This window comes from Trichosurus vulpecula, chromosome 7 (genome assembly GCF_011100635.1).
Source record: "Trichosurus vulpecula isolate mTriVul1 chromosome 7, mTriVul1.pri, whole genome shotgun sequence".
Classification (NCBI taxonomy): domain Eukaryota; kingdom Metazoa; phylum Chordata; class Mammalia; order Diprotodontia; family Phalangeridae; genus Trichosurus; species Trichosurus vulpecula.
In genome coordinates, this window is record NC_050579.1 from 124,441,170 (window position 1) to 124,459,541 (window position 18,372).

Genomic DNA, 18,372 nt, shown 5'->3' on the forward strand with positions numbered 1-18,372 from the left:
CATGAGCTTCATCTGTACACCCTTGTGAAAGAAATGATTATTAATGACCAATGATTTGGGGAGATTCAGATTCCCCTCTTTTTCTTTCATCCTCATTTCAAGACCTTATTCTTTGAAGGTTGAGCTAACCTTCTCTTCTATCCAGACCCCACCCAGTGGGGGAGCCATTGTGTTCCACCCAGGTTTGGGTGGGGATAAATTCTTTGAATACATTGCCCAAGGCTGAGGCTAACTTAAGAAGTAAATGATATAATCAAAGTTCAGATCCAGCCCCTCATTGTAATATTCATTCTCTCAATAATTGTTAATCAATCAGAGTTTATTGACACCCTCAGGAACATCTACTCTTCTAAGGGCATATAAACTATGATGCTGCAACTACGATAGCCTTTGGTCTAAGAGAAAGACAGCCGAATGACCATCCTTTTATTAAAATGATGGCATTATTAACAAAATTATTAAATTACCCAGAAATTATGTCTCTCAAAACTTTTTAAATGACACACTTGCTTTCTACCTGTAAATTCATAGCACTATGCTCATCTACAATAGGCAGTGGCTGTGATATGGAATAAGTCTCAAACATGGTGCTTTAGGTTTATGAACCAAGGGAAAAAAACCTCAAGGAAGTCCCACTGGGTTAGGACAAGCATGTACTTTGGATACTTGCTGGGAAAGGCCATGATAGTCCCGAATGGGAAATAACGCTGCAATCACACTTTAATAAGGCATACCTTAATAAGGATATAGAGGTAGATGGCGTGGGGACAGGGGATGGAGTGGTGCATGGAGGCAGACAGCATGGCAAAGAGGATGGAAAGGGAGAGGGGCACAGAGAGATGCTTATGTAACTGGATCAGAGCTGGAAACACTCAGGCAGCATGTATAGCAGATGGAGGGGTGCTCAGGGGCAAGAGTTGGGGTCCCATTTTTAGAGGGTTTTGTGATGGAGGATGGACTAACTCTTATCCATTCCATATTAGTTCATTAACATATCAACATCATCCCAAAGTTATCAATACCACCTGAGGATTAGCTCATTTGCATAACGTTTTTCGGGTTTTATTATGCATGTCTGGAGCTTATCCGAAACTTAAAAACCAAGGGCAACTAGAAGGACCAAAGAGCCATGAAGGTGAGGCCTAGTTGGCTTCCCCTAATTTAGCATATAGTCTCAGGAGGTGGCCTCAGTTAATTTTTGAGGCAGTTGCCAAAGGCTCTTATTCTCCCCTAATTTTTGAGATAGCTTTTAAGTAATTGTTATGTTCCTTTAATTTATGGGAAAATTTTGTAAGTGACTTTTATATTCCCCTTTTGTTACCTTACTGCTATTACCTTACACTACCTGCTTCCAGACTTTCTTGCTATACTAACTGGGGGTGGTCAGGAGGACCAGAGCAGGATACAATTTCAACACATGAGGAAATTCTTCCACCCTCCTCCAACTCTAATTAATCCTGTCATCAGAGTAGCTGGACCATTGTTCTGACAGCTCATGGAACAAGGTTTGAGAGTCTAGACCAAGAGGGTCAATATATACCTGAGTTTGCCAAGGAAAAATATCCCTGGTGGTATAGAGAAGCACTAAGTATGGACTTTAGAAAAGCACTGATCCTTGGAGTAGAGATCTTCATGGAAAGGGAACGTCATAAGTATACCACAAAGGGAGAATGGGGTTTACTATATAAGAGCTGAGTCACCCCTTTGTCCCATATGTGTGCTACATGTGTGCATTACTATCTTAATACTCTTGAGTTTGAACTCACTCTTCGCAAAGACCTTGTGAAAGCAACGGAAGAATACAGCTAAGGTTTTGGGGAAGAATGTTTTGTGCCAACTATTCTTACTTTACTTTCTCAGTAAACCACTTTTCCAAAATTTAGGGAGACAACTGGTTTATTTTTGATGGGAAGCACAACAAGCAGGGGACTCAGATATAACACTACTAGAAGTTCAGCCCCTCAGGCTTACTGATCCCCGGAACCCTGGAAGTAAGTGTAGTACTCAACCGCATCTCTAGGGATCCCAAACTGAAAATATAAGTATAGGTTGAAGTGTCACATTTATGTTGAATAAATAGATAAGCAATGAGTGCTCTCTTCCACCACAAATAACCTTATGTTATACAATGCTTGTCGATGTTCATATTGTATTCCCCTAGAAGAGTACAGGCTCCCTGAAGGAAGAGATGGTTTTGTTTTGGTTTTTTGTTTTTGGATTCCTAGATTCTAACACATTGCCTTGCACATAATAAATGCTGCTAAATGTTGGTTACATTGAATTAAATTAAATTAAATTGTGTTCATCCTAAATCATGAGAGTAAAGTGTAATTTACTCAGTTGTTAAAAGATCTCAATGGGTGCTTCCATAATGACACATCTAAATTTTATGGCCAAATGAAGTTTCAATCCAAGTAATCAACATCTGCCATTCATACTCCTAAAGTTTCTGTGGCAGAATTCCTTCCCTCTGTCACTCTTCCTATTTTATACCTGCTGAGTTTTCATTGTTCCAGGGGCTATTTATAACAGAGAATGACAAGGGCCCTAGGGCCTTTAGACAATCATGTAGTGTTCCTGGCTATTGTTGCGTGCCCTGGGGCAGCTGAGTTTGGTTAGAAGGGCTATAAATGACACTCCAAATCTCACCCTCCTCAGAAGCTGCACCACCTTCCATGGTAAAATTTTGTCCTGGGGTAAATAGAAACATATGCATACATGTATGTTTTGCACGAAAATTTATTAGTGTATTAATTTTCCCTTGATGAACTTGAGGATCATAGATTTAGAGCTAGAAAGGACCTGAGATGTCATATAGTTCGATGTTCTCACTTTACAAAGGAGGAATTCAGAACCAAGAGATTAAGAAAGTAGACCAATGTCGCACAACTAGTCAATGAATAAGTTGTAATTTCAATCCATATCCTCTGATTCAATTTCATTATTCTTTCCCCTGGACCATGGTGCCTCTGTTGCTTGAGGAGAGGAGCTATTCCATTTTGTTTAATATCCCCAGCCCTTAGCACAGCATCCAGGACATATTTTTTTGAGGGGGATTAGATCTATAATTTCATCTCTACAAAGGCAGATCAACACCTCCTGATAAAGTATAGATTTAGAAAGATGTATAGGACATTGAGAGGTTAAGTGACTTGCCCCAGGACACCCAGCACGGTATGCATCAGATTCAGGATTTGAACTCATTTCTTTCTGACTCAGAGGCCAATCCTCCATTGACTATACAATGATGCCCAACGCCCATCAGGAGTTTAATAAATGCTTGTTGTATTGATTCTACTGCCTACTGAGCAGTGACGTGTTTTGCCCCTTCTAGCTTCCCAGTTCTTTGATTAGAATATAATTGCTGACCCTCATGTTTGACTTCAGTCAGAAATAAATCACATTCCTGTGCTGTCACATTTTCATCCTTTCCTTCCTGCTGCTAGATCTCTGGAGTTAGCCAGTGTGATACAAAATTCTGTACTTCCAGAAACCAAACAAAGCCAAAAACAACAGCCTCTTCTGAATGGCTCGTCGTCTGCTGAAACGTCTGAAAATGGGAAACAAGACAAGACAGAAAGAACTACAGAAAAGGACGCAAAGAATCCAAGCAATTTTGTTATTACCTTTTCAGATTATAGGTGAAAAAACAAACTACATTACAGAAATGTGTAGTTTCTCATACAATTTTCTTTGTCAAGTGAAAAAGCATTTGTTAAGTGCTTTTTTATGAACCGGGCATTATGCTGTGTGGTGGGGACACAAAGAAAGAGCAAAACGGTCCCTTGTCTCAAGGAGCTCACATTCTAATGAGGATAGTGGTATAACACAGAGTTCAGTTATAGGGCAAATGGAAAATCCCAGAAATCCTGAGGGTGCAGCAGTGGACAGATGGCAAGACTTCTTAGTCTATATCAGCAGGTCAGATGACAGCATCCAGGAGTTTGGAGGGGGCAGAGAAGGGGTTTTCAACGTGTGTGTGTGTGTGTGTGTGTGTGTGTGATGGGATTCCTTCAGCAGCCTGGTGAAACCTATGGACCCCTTCTCAGAATAAATTTTTTTAAGTACATAGGATTACAAAGGCAACTAATTATATTGAAATATAAAGTGCCCCCAAACACAGTATAATTTTATGCTCTAACAGCTTAAAACTGCACTAAGATTTTTGGAACACACTGTACAGTTATCAAAATATTAAGAAAGTAACTTCACAAACCTCAGGTTAAAAAGCCTTGGAATAAAGGCAGAAGAGATGGCAAGGCCAAGCAAATCTCAATACATAGTGAATGACAGATGGAAGACCAGCTTCCAGTTGGGAATAACCAACTCGGGCAAGAGATATGGAAAGTCTCATAGTTTTTCCTACTTCTAGTAAGACCAGGAAGATTATTTGGGCATCAGTTATGAGTAAATGAAAACAAAAATCGTTAAGCACTTACCATGTGCCAACCACCGTGATGTGGGAGATGGATTTGAAGAGGCAGAGGCAAAAACAAAAAAAAATGCTTGCAATGTTATTAAAATAGTTTAGGTGAGAAGAGATAATGCTACTTTTCCTGCTCATCAAGGTGGAGTGTTACTGAGCCCCGATAATGATTTGAGAAATGGAAAAAGTAACTGAAGGAAAAAAATAACTGAACAAATTTTAGCATTTTTAAAAGCAGTGATGAGGAAAAAAAAAGCATTTAGAGAGGGAAGAAAACAATTAAGAGGCAGCAAAAGGAGAGAGATGGGGAGAGGAGGTAGAAAAGGAAGCTTCGTCTTGTGTCTCCTGGCCTGTGCGTTCTTCTTGATCTGCTTTCTACCGCCTCCTCTCTCTTCCAAGTAACATGTGGCATGATCTAATTCCCTCTTCTCTCTCTCTCAGTCCTTCTCTCTGCCAGGAACTGAAACAGAAAATTTCCTTCAGCACTTTATAGTTTCCATATGCTCTATGGAATGTGTCATCTTTAAAGGTTTCCAAAGCACTCTGGGCTGTGTGTGATCTCTGCCAGAGAAATTAGCCTTTGCAAGTGCTGGGTTATGTTCAGTGAAGGAAGGGTTCACCTGACCTCAACTTGATTTAATTTTTTGCTAATGAAGTTAAGGATCAAAGTTGGAAAAACATATCTCAGCCAGAATACATAGGAGGGAAAGAAAGATGAAATTTCTAAATCACCTTTGGGAAAATATCAGTCTATGCAAAAAAAGAATGACATAGAAGGAGAAGTTTCTTTTGAATTACTGACAAGATCATGGGATAAGGGGGTCATCTCAGTGATCAGAAGTTATCTTAAGTGGTTCTGGGAATACTGGCAAATAGCAAATATGAGTGGGGATTTATAAATAACTTTTTTCTTAAACCTATAAAGTACAGCTGATTATTATATAGAAATGCATATGTAACTTCTAAAGTTTGAAAATACCCTTCAGGCTTAATTCCTTACCTTGAAAATATACAGCAAATGTTAAGCTACCACAATATTTTTCTATTTAATCAAACTTCCCTGTCAAATGGAGCTGTTTGGTAGTCAAATGAATGTAGTTACTTGACTAGCATAACTGTTTGGGCTAACTAGCAATTAAGTGCCTTCTCCCAAGTCGCTTTTTCCATGAATAAAGTAGTTGTTACAATCCACATCTACATATGGTCAGTCTCTGATTCGTAAAGGAATTGTACCCCCAAAGTGGCTCTATAATTTGGTTATTAGGAATGCAGAGGACATTTTTTCCGTATTAATGGTGTTATAAATGATGCTTCGATTCTCAAGCCAGTTCACAAGTTCACAAGTGTCTGTTTAACTTATAATGTAGGTGTAGCTGAATTACAGTCAACTTATAATGCATGGAGATGCCAGGGGCCGCTGTGATCAGTTGTCTGACCTTATTCAGTAATAAACATTCAGTACAGTCTATCAATGTTCCTCTCCAGCTGCCATGTACACCACCAAACAACAGAGGTCACTCTGGGGAACAACTTTTAAAGCTCTCCCTGGCTCTCTCTTCAGAGCTCTGCCCTTTTGTGGGTAGCAATGCTTCTTTTCTTGGTCTAAAGGTACGGTGTAAATTAATCCAATCAGATTCTGAGGATTTTAGCCTCCACCCGCAGGCTTCTTCTCTTCATTCCATCACTGGCTGTGTACTTTATTGATTCGTTTGCAAAATGTATCACATAAAACTTTAATCATAATATTAGAAATAATAAAGTAGGCAATGTTAACATACCTAATGTCCCCATCTCCCACCATTGTGTGATCTTCTTTAGACCAAGCAGTAATCCTCCTTTTGGAAGTTAAACTGGAAAATTGAAGAGCCCCTTAACTGATCCTATAGAGGAGCTGATAATTCCTCCACCATGAGGCTTTTTCCACTCAAGGAAAAATCTCCCAGAGTATCAGTTTTGTTTGTTGAATTAACTCAAGAACTCCAAGTACTTCAACTGAATCTTTTTTAAGATGACATTGGGCTTGTGCCTCACAGTTTAATACACTTGGGCCTCACAGATACACTGTAATTCCTCAACCAAGTGACTCCTAGTTCCCAGTCATTTTCAGGTGTGTCCATTTAATTTTTATCTGTCTGTGTAGTACTGAAGGGCAGGTAGGTGGCTCAGTGGTTAGAGTACGGGGCCTGGAGTCAGGAAGACTCCTGTTCTTGAATTCAAATCTGGCCTCAGACACTTACAAGCTGTGTGACTTTGGGCAAGTCACTTAATCCTACTTACTCCAGGTTACTCATCTGTAAAATGTGCTGGAGAAGGAAATGGCAAATCACTCCAGTATCTCTGCCAAGAGAACCCCAAATGGGGTCATGAAAAGTTGGACATGATTAAAAATGACTGAACAACGATAAATGTAGTACTGACCAAATTCTGATTATCTAAGTCATATAGTGGATAAAGTGGTGGGTCTGGAGTCAGGAAAACCTGAATTCAAATCTAGTCTCATATACTTACTAGCTTTGTGACCCTGGGTAAGTCTTTTAACTTCTGTTTGCCTCAGTTTCCTCAACTGCAGGATGAGGGTAATAGCACCTATCTCTCATGGTTGTATGGATAAAATGAGATAATATTTATAAAATCCATAGCACAGTGCCTGACGCATCATAGAGACCATATAAATGCTAATTTCTTTCCCTTTTCTTTTTAGTGAAATTCCTACCTATGCGCTTAGACTATATAACCACCACAGTCCCTGCCAATGTAGTCAGAAGAATGGAACGATGCTAGTGCCTGCAATTGGGCCGCTGTTTTTATGTTTATTTCAATCCCCCATTTAATCTGCTGACCCAGTGTCTGCAACTTCAGATCGTTTTATACTCTGTCATTTGAGGAAGAGAAGCACTGTGGCAACTCCTTTATGCATGCATCAGCTTAGAATGTGGAGGGGGAGTATAGTGGGATCAGCACCAAACCTGGATCCAGAGAACCTGGGAGTGAAGCCTGGCTCTTCTCCTTTGCTCTCTCTATGACCATGGACATGTTATTCCTCCCTCTGGCCTTCATTGCTCTCTTCTGTATAGTAATTATATATAATCTATATTATCACTATATATATTATAATATATTATATATATTCTATACTAGTAATTTGATGATTTTACAGACACCTTCTAGTTTTAAGCCTATGATCCTACTCTCTTGGTTCCTGGGAGCCATTTGTTGTAGAAGGAATGAGGAAAGAGAAAAGTATTTCCTTTGATTTTTGTGGTACTCATTTCACAAATGTAAAGTATATCTTTGCCATTAACCCATCTTCCTTTCCATATTCCTCTCTTCTAGCCACAGATGCCCTTATGCTTTCCCAAACCCCTTGCTACAACATATTACCATAAGTCACAAAGTATTTGTTTTTCAGTCATTTCAGTCATGTCTGAGTCTTCATGACCCCATTTGGGGCTCCCTTGGCAAAGATACTAGAGTGGTTTGCCATTTCCTTCTCCAGCTGAGACAAATGGGGTTAAGTGACTTGACCAAGGTTACATAGCTAGAAAGTAGGTGAGGTCAGATTTGAACTCAGGTCCTCCTGACTTCAGGCCCTGCACTCTACACACTGTGCTGCTTAACCACCCCATCACAAAGTATACCCTGCTCTAACTTTACTTACCTCTTCTTCTTTCATAATGAAATTTTCATTCCCTCTTCTTGATATTAAGAAAGCAATCTGATTATAGCAATGTGCACTCTCATCCCCTATGGAACAGGGCCAACTGACCCCAAAATGCAGAACTTATGGCCAGTGAAATAAGTAATTCAAGTCTTGAATTTCAGACACACTGACGTTCTGCTTTGATCTCAGTTGCTTAATCTTAATTCCCTCACATCTTTTTTGGATCTGTACTTTCAAACTCCAGTCCATTTCCTCTGCTACCATCCCATACTCTATCTCTACACTGCATGTTTCAAGCACCTCTTCAAGTGGGACTTCCCATTGGCCACCATTTTGCCTACCTGATCTATATTATCTGCCCATGAGTGGATTCCCAATTGGTGGCCCTTTTGCCCCGGTGATCAAAGCACAAATAACTGATAGGATCAAAACTTTCCATGAAGTATTTGCATTTTTAAAAGAGGACGTTAGTTAACCAAATTTAATCTCTAATAATGGAATTTCAGGCAGTAAATCGAAATCAAAAAAAGTCAGGCATTATGGGGAAAATATTTTGAGGCAAGGGAACCCAATATGTAGTCAAATCAGCCTTCTTAGGAGACTGCCACAAAGGTAACCTCACCTAAACTGTCTCTAATTTTCACATATTTTCCCTTTTCTTCACTAATGAAGACACAGGTTCTATATGAGTTCGAAGTTAGTTCATGCCAGTTCAGTTATCAATGGGACAAAAAACAGGTTTGGGAATTCCTCAGAGAAATCATTTGTCATTTTTGCTTCCTTTATAAATTGGATCTATAACTCATGAAGAGTTTCATGTTATTTTGAAGTTAATACATATGGGACTTGGGAACTGTCTCTGTTGGCACTTGGAAATGGAGGGTGAGGAGAAGAGATGATATGGAAAGCATCAGGACTGGGTAAACCATACCATTTCTACCTACAAAAAACTACCATTGCCTCAAAAAAAACTGGTGACCAGAAGAGAAATAGATCAAACACAGCTGAACTATATGAGAAATATGACTACTTTCATCTATTGTTCAGAGACATTTCCAGAACTCTCAGGAACTAGGGTACTCAAAAGGAAATGTATTGATAAAATAGAGTATATTGAATTGACTTAGGCCCCTCTGTTATACTTATCTTAAGATCTAGGGAATGAGGATCAATATTTATTTTTATGGTTTAATCTTATTACTATAAATACTGTTTCTTATAATCAGAGATGACTGATTGATAGTGTCATCCTTTTTAAGGATACGTTAAAGTGTTATCCTTCTCAGGGGTATTTTTATTTCAGCAAGAAATAAGGTATTAAGTCAAAGAAATGAAAATATAAGGGTAGAATTTCAGGAAGCATAGAAGTGGCCTTTGGGAGCTGGGGAACCTGCTAGCAACCCTAAAATCATATCAAGTGGGTAGCTGCCTTCTCTACCCATTCATAAGACTAGTGTTACCTTTTAATACTGATATAGTTTATATATCTGCTCTTAATGGATTGCCAGGAGTGACCTCTTCAGTCTATAGATTTTCTTTGCTCTTTTTTATCCTTTCTGGTTCCATTGCCAGGGCCACATACCAATGCAACTAGCATGTTAAACCGTTAGTATACTTCTAGAGACAAACTGCTCCCCAGATGCTCTGGCAGAGGGAGCGAAGTTAAAAAGTGGTCCAAGGATCAAGCAGAGAAACTGAAATCTGTGTCTGCTCATTTCTAAGTGAGGATAGGGATCACTTTGAGGTCTCTTTTAGTTTTATCCATAGGTGTTCTATTCTTTATCCAAGAGAGAAAAGGAATTTCGATGGTCTCTGATCCTAATGAAATTATTTTACATAGAAGATAGCCTTTGAAGTTATTCAGGAGTAGAATTCCTCTAGGAGTGTTTCATCAGTGTGGTCACGCTGGTGTCAGATGTTATTCATCGAATTTCAGAAGAAAGCAGCACCTTACCACAATCACATTTTTTAAAAAGGAAATTCAACTGTAAATTCCACTGGGCACTGGAAGCTTCATTCCAGGCAGCCCCTCCATTTCCTGTTCTGCCTGCTGACAACCAGACTTTGCTCTCATTTTCAGTGCCTTGCACTGGTAAACATGGCAAGCAGCATTTCTTTTTCTGTTCTCTTCCATTGGTCGGACCATTGGTCCTCTTTGATAATAAAGGACCAACAGCAAGAGTGACAACGACATCTTTTCTCCAGTGAATGAGACTGCAGATGTAAGTAAGCAAGGAACATCACACAAAACTTCTGAACTGTTTATAGGGATATTCTTGATTATTGTTTGTGCTAGCTTGCTCAGTCAACCAAAAAGCATCTAGAACTGGGTTCAAATCAAGCCTTAGACAATTACTAGCTGTGTAACCCTGTGCAAGTCACAACCCTGTTTACCTCAGTTTCCTCATCTGTAAAATGAACTGGAAAAGAAATGGCAAACTACTCAATTATCTTCACCAAGAAAATCCCAAATTGGAATCACAAAGAGTAGGACACGACTGAAAAATGACTGAACATGTGCCATGTACTGTGCTAAGTGTTAAGGATGCAAATGGGGGCAAAACAATCCTTATCTTCAAGAAGTTTATATTCTAATGATGGAGACAACATGCAAATAAGTGGGGCACACAAGATATATTCAGAGTACATGGGAGATTATCTTGGAAGAAGAAAGCATTAGCAGATGGGAAGAAGGGATCCCACCTCCTATAGAAGGAGGGATTGAGCTGAGCCTTACTAATGAGTTTATTATAGCCTGGTAACTATGACAATTTTATATTGAATGAGCACTAATAACAAATGAGGATGGGAGGTAGACACACTTAAAAATAGAATGAAACATGGAAGCATCATAGTGTGGTAGAAAGAAGAGTAGATTTAATTAGTACCTGTGTGACATTCAGCAGATCGCTTAACCTTTATGAACCTCAGTTTACTCATCTGTAAAATGAAATGCTAGACAAAATGTCCTCTAAGTTCCTTTCTAGCTGTAAACCTATGATCCTTCCAACATCTCCATACCTAATCTGCATAATTTGATGTGCCTTGTCCTCAGAGCCCGAATAAATTCCCTAGGTAAGAGCTGCTTAGAAAGATAAATTTGAATCCAGAAAAGGCTGAATAGTTGATAACAACCCTTTATATTCTAAACCACTCACCACAAGATTTATTAAAATTTGGAAGGGGTCTCTAGGGAACTTCCTGCTCTATCTATTTTTTAATCTTTCCTTTTTGTATTGATGTCCCGCAGATACATAAGGTGGTTTAATCAGAATCCATCTGATCGCAGTTATTGCTCAACTGGGAGGCTGAAAGTTCTTAACTTTTCTTCCCCTTCTCAAGAGTAGATGAAAACAGTTTCCTTTCCCCTTTTCTTCCACTAAAAGGACTCATTCTATGCTAAGTTTATGTCAGGTTTAATAATTGCAGGATTCAAGATTATAACTATCTTAATGTAGCAAGGGGTGATGAGGGGGAAGCAGGCAATTTGCCAGATGAACTGGAAGAAGGTGCCTGATACTTTGTGGGAAAGTCTGCTATTGCCCAAATATTGATGTCGCCACCTTCTCCTATCACTTCACTTACTGAATTGAGCCTTGCATGTGGGAGACAAACCATACAACTTAACATTTTTAGCTGAAATTCTCTCAAATCAAAGCAAGGCATAGTAAATTGCAAAGGCATCTTTAAAAGGGAGAAATTCCCAAAGAATAATGAGGTAAGTTTCCAATCTGCACCATGATACAGTATATGTAAAGACTGAAAAATCTACCCTGGAATTAAAAAACAAACAAACAAGACACTTTATGGGCTCAAACTCAGAAGGACATCAATGTTCTCTGGGTAGCATGGAGGGCCAGAGACAAGGATGAAGACTGGAACTTCAAAAGAGCCACAAATAAAGTATCTGCTCCCAACTGGGCAATAACAATTTTATTGAATAATAAATTAAAAATGAATCCACTTCTTTCTAGTTATAACCCAGTAAGTGCTTATGATGTGGCCTTTGTATCCTGAGTGTAAGACTGTGCCATATAATGAATGAAAGGAGCATGTGTAGGATCTGCGTGTAAGATTACCCAACATAAATGTGTAAGAACAAGATGAGACAGATTTTCAAGAAACTTAATTTGTAATGAAAAACAAATCACTGCCCTGCTGGGGCTACAAAATGCCCATAATATTGGAATTGCTTCCGTGTGATTTCAGGTTGGGGGGCCCAAGGACCATAGGGTCACATGTTATTTACTCTCTATCTCATTTCACAAGAAGGGCACATAAACATATTTCCAAAGGTCAGGTTAGGATGTTATTGCTTTTGGCTAAAGACTATTTCAACATATAAAGAGTAAGGAGTAGGGACAATGTAGTCTTTAAAATTATAATGATCAACAAGAACAAAGTTTGAGTGATTTTCTGAGTACAAGAGTAGGGAATATTCTGGGGTTTACTCAATCAAGATTTTGTCAATCCAACATGCTTCCCATCCTCACTAAAGACTGATCTGGAGGAGACTGAAGCCTTACCTTTGGCCTGAGGTTTTATCACTCTACAATATAAACTCTTGAGGGCAGGGGCTGTTATTGTTTTTGTATCCCCAGCATTCCATATAGTACACAACATATAGAGCGCTTAAAAAATGTTTGTGGAATTAGATGAAAAGCCTGTCAGTTAACACCACAAAATGATCATCCTTGATATCAACAAGTTCCCTTCCTTGTTGGTAATTCTTAGAACTCAGTAGCTTAAACAGCATCTGGTGACCATTGCTAGCCATGGCAACAATATAGTCATTAATCTAGAAACTTGTTTACAGTACTATCGGTACTTCCCCTAGGCAACACCTTGTTAGAGGGGCTTAATCCAAACCTGCCAATGAAGTGCCTTGAAAATCAGGATACGTTTAGCCCCAACAAAGCTGAACCCAATACCTCCAATTGCCTGTATAACTGTGCTACTGATACTGACACCTGAAGACTGGATCCTGGAAGGATGCAGTTATGTATTTCCTCAATCAGAGGAAATGTTTCTACCAAGACATCACTGAAGTCAATCTGTCAAAGACTCATCCGGTTTCTCATCTGGAACCTCACTCTTCTTCCATAGACAGCTTGAAATAGATGGACAGACAGAAAGGTAGAGGATAGATAAATAGACTGGTTTTGTTAATTATTTCCTATTTCCATTCCTAGTCTGTGTATAGCTTGCTTTATATATATTTGTTTGAATGAATGAATGAATGAACATATTTGTCTCCCCCATTAAAATGTAAGCTCTTTGAGGGCAGAGGCAGTCTTTTGATTCTTTATGTATCCCTGGCTCTTAGGACAGTGCCTGACACATAGTAGGCACTTAATAAATGTTTACTGATTGGTAGATGAACCTATCAATATGGTGATGCATAGGTCTAGAGAGATCTATATATTTATTGATATGATAGCTGTTAAGATAGATATAGATGTGGATATAGAGAGATATCTATGTATCTACCTGTGTATATAGATAATCTTGGTGACACCTCTAATTTAATGTACCCAAAACAGACTTTTTTATTTTCCCTACCAATTGATTCTTCTTTCTGACATTCCTACTTTTGTTAATGATTCCACAATTCACTCAGTCCCTTGTGCTCAAAATTTCCCAGTGTACTATTTAACTTGCCCAGGTTTAGGTTCAGAAGACCATGGTTCAAGTCTATTCTTTATTCCAGAGAGAAGAGGAATTTAAGTGGCCTCTGTTCCTAATGAAATCATTCTGCTACTTGCTACCTGTATGATTTTCAAGAAGTCACTTGATTTCCATGGCCATTATTTTGTTCATTTCCATAAAATAAAGGATTGAGACCCACTAATTTCTAACATCCTTTCTAGCTCTAAACCCATTAACCTTATCTATAGATAGTTGGCAGTGCAATGGATAGAATGATGTGCCTGGAATCGGGAAGACCTGAGTTCAAATCTGACCTCAGACACATACTAGCTGTGTGTCTCTGGGCAAGTCACTTAACTTCTGTCTGCCTCTGTTTCCTTAACTGTAACATGGGGATAAAATAGCACCTATTTCCCATGTTGTTGTGAAGATCATATGAAATAATATGTGTAAAGCACAGTGCCTGGCACATAGTAGGCACTTAGTATCTAATTGTTCTGAAGCTCACCTTTCACATGTGGCAGGCATATAAAGGAGCATTTTAATCCTCTCCCTTTCTCCCTACTCATGAAGGCAGAATGGTTCATGGAGTGATGAGAGTAAAGCAAAGACTATATTTCCTTGAACACTGTGAGTCTAAGGGCTGGAGGAGATTATATGTATCACTAGCACTGATTAGAGGAAAGTGGAGGCTGCTTGAACATGGCAGACGAGTTGCTGAGAGGTACATATAGGAGTGAAGGCAAGTAGGGCAAGGTTACCAAGGAAATTTAGAAGCAGAGATGACCAGGGCTGTGACAGGACACAGATGCGATCTTCACTCAAGAGCCAACTCCATCCACTTTGCGGGGACTTCCTTATTGATGTGTTTGTACTTTCAGGTCCAAGTCTTATTTGTGGTCTTATATGTTTTCTAATATATTCATGTTCCAGATGATAACTGGAGGCCTTGGTTGCTAGGAGGTGAGCCAATCTGGATAACCTACAAGCATCTAAATTTAGATGCTCTCATGGGAAAGAGATAAAAAGCTGTGTTGAGTGTGGGCGAGATCACCTTAAGTTACCTCTCCTCCTCTTCTCTCCATCTTCAAACCTCTTGACATGAATTCTGTTCTTTATTGGAGCCAGTCTCTGAGGAAGTGATGGCCCTTATATTTTCCAAGGCCAAAACCTATACTTTCACTCTTGATTCCATCCTTTCCTGTCTTTTCTAGCAGATTGCCTTAAAAAAACTAAAACCCTTCTCTTTCATCTTCAGTTACTCCCTATCTGCTTGTTCCTGTCACTTATAAGCATGCCCAGGTTTTTTCCAATCTTAAAAAAGCTTTACTTGACCTTACTAAAACCATATAGTTATCATTTTATATCTCTTCACCCTTTTACAGCCAAGCCCCTAAAGAAACAAAACAAAACTACATCTGTTCCTATTTTTTCTTTTCTCACTCATTTCTCAACCGCTCACAATGTCTTCCATACTCAACACTCAACAAAAACTTCTTTCTCCAAGGTTACCAGTGACATCTTTATTACTATTTCTAATTACTTTTTCTCACGTCTCATCCTTCTGGGCTTCTTTGTGACATTTGAGACTGTCTACCGACTTCCCCAAGACATATTTTCCTATCTTAGTTTCTATGACATAATTCTCCTGGTTCCCTTTTTTATATACCTGGCTATTCCTTCTCTGTCTCTCTTTTTTTGGCTTATAATCCATATCCTTTTTGATATGGATTTTGATATGAACTATGTGTCCCACAAGGCTCTGTCTTGGGCCCACTTATCTCCTCTCTACGTACTTACTTCCTTTTCCATCGGTTCAATTATTATCTCTATGCAGATGACTCCCAGATCTAGATAATCAGTCTCTCCCCTAAGCTTCAGTCCTACATTTCAAAATGGCTTTCCACAGGCATATCAAACTCAGTATCTCTGGAAGAGAACTCACTATCTTTCGCTTCAAATCTACCCCTCTTCCTGACTTCCTGTTTCTAGTAAGAGCAACATCATCCTTCAAGTCCCTTAGGTTTACAACCTCAGAGTCAATCTTGATTACTCACTCTCCCTAAGCACACACCTATAAACCATTGTCATATCTTCTTTATTCTCTCTTCATATCATCTCTCATATCTGACCTCTTCTCTGAAGCTACCATGCTAGTTCAAGCCCTTCCTTCCCACTTGCCCAAACTATTATGATCTCCTCCTAAATGTTCTCTCTGCCTCCAGTCTCTTCCCTTTCCAATCCACCCCCCACACAGCTGCCAAAAAGATTTCCCTAAAGAGCAAGTCTCACAGTCATTTCCCTGCTCAATAAACTCTAGTGACTTCCTATTGGCTGTAGTACCAAATGCTAACTCTTCTGTTTGGTATTTAAAGTCTTTTATAAATTGATTCCAGCCTTCCTTTCTGGTATTCTAACACTTTACTCCTTTTCACATACTCTGTGAAAATGGTCCACCATAACTAATATTCTTATGGGACTCATATGGGACATTCCATTTCCCATCACTATGCTTTTGCATAAGCTATACCCCAAAGCTTAGAATGAATTACCTTCCAACCTCCAGTCAGTTAGACAACAAGTATTACCTCTTGGCTATATGCCAGGCAAAATGTTAAGTACTAGGGAGAGAAATAAAGGCAAAAAGAATCCCTCTCCTCAAGGAGCTCACATTCTAATTGGGAAGGCAGAAGAAATAAAAAAAAACAGATGAATGAATGCACAAATAAATAATTTTACATGATAACTTTATTATATATTTAAAAGGAGTAGCAAGTTATACATAATAGATTTGCAGTTTCATGTATAATCATTTTTAAATTATACCAAGTTAGGAAATGCTTGCTTTATTGCATAAATTAAAAATTAAACAAATACAAATTTTAAAAAATAACTGGGTACTTAGAAAATACATACACTAGAGAGACTCTCTTAGATTCCTTAGTTTCTCTCAAAGCTTGGATCAAGCCCAGCTCTTACATGAAACCTTCCCTGTTATTCTTTGCTTGTATTTATTTTGTACATAGGCATGTGCCAGTCATCGGTCAGTCAATGAACACTTATGAACTATGCATTATGTGCCAGGCACTATGATAAGCACTGGGGATACAAAGAAAAGCCAAAACAGTCCCCGTTGCCTCAAGGAGCTCATTCTTACAGAGGGGACAACATGCAAACAACTATGTACAAACAAGCTACATACAGGATAAATTGGAAATAATCAACAGAAGGAAGAAGATTCGTGTGTAATCACCTTTTTTTATTGTACCATGTTATGGAAATTTTTTTTATTCCATAAATAAAAAATAAAATAAATAAAAATATATGTTTAAAAAAACAGAAGGAAAGTCATTAGAATCATGAGGGATCAGGAAAGGCTTCTTGTAGAAGGCAGAATTTTAGTTGAGACTTGAATGTAGCCACAGAAGGCGGGAAGTGAAGATGAGGAAGGGAAGAATTCTGGGCATGAGGGAACAGGCAGAGAATTAGCACATTGCTGAGAGATGGAGCATCTTGTGTTAGGAACAGCAAGGAAGCCACAGTCACTGGATCACAGAATACATGGGGTGAGTAAGGTATAAGAAGACTGGAAAGGTAGGAAGGAGCTAGATTGTAAAGGGCTTTGAATGTCAGGGATTTGGATCCTGAAGATGATAGGTCGCCACCGGAATTTATTGGGGGTAGGGTGGGGGAGGCGACATGGTTAGAATGTCCCTTCCTCTTTTATGCAGCTCAGAGCATTTTTGATTCACAGTTAATTGAAAAAGTCATAGTTCCTTAAGTAAATTATTAGTACCTTGAGGGTAGGGTCTCAGTCTAATTCATCTTTTTATTCCCTACAGTGCCTAGTACAGCTTTACATATAACAAGCAATTAATAAACATGCATTGAATAAGTGAATCGGTAGTGAACTTCAGATCCAGCCAGAGGATGTGGCTAACTAATGGCCTGATGTGTAAACAATTTTCTACCTCGAAGGGAATATGAAAAGATATTAATCAATCAAGATCCTTTTATGCCTAGAGAGTTATACCTTAGAGGTTAGAGGCAAAGATTTAGTTTTGGACTTGTTTTAGTTAAAAGTATTGGGTAGGTTATTATAGTTCATTAAAGGGTGGATGTTAACAGTATAGTTTAAAGCATAAAATTAATGGCATTAGAAAAACCAAGGTCTTTATCTGCCTGTGTGTATGGGCTAGCCTTACCCAGGCACACCCTAATCTCTCTCTCTTTTTTTTTTTTTTTGGAGTGGGGAAGGCAGGGCAATGGGGTTAAGTGACTTGCCCAAGATCACACAGCTAGTAAGTGTGTCAAGTGTCTGAGGCTTGCTTTGAGTTCAAGTCCTCCTGACTCCAGGGCCAGTGCTCTCCTCACTGCGCCCCCCTGACCCTCACCCTAATGTCTCAAAAAAAGGTTTAGTAATTGTCAACTTTAAAAAAATTAAACGAAACAGTTGTTAATTTAAAATTTTAAAAATTGCATGGAGTTGAGTCTTAAATTCTTTAGTTCATTTGACAATAAAAATATTCTTTGTGACTGAATAATTAAGGTACTTACTTGAAAAATTTTTTAAATCAAATTTCTTGAGTATATACCTTAATGAAATGTGCTGTGTATGCCAGTGCCTTTCTCAAAG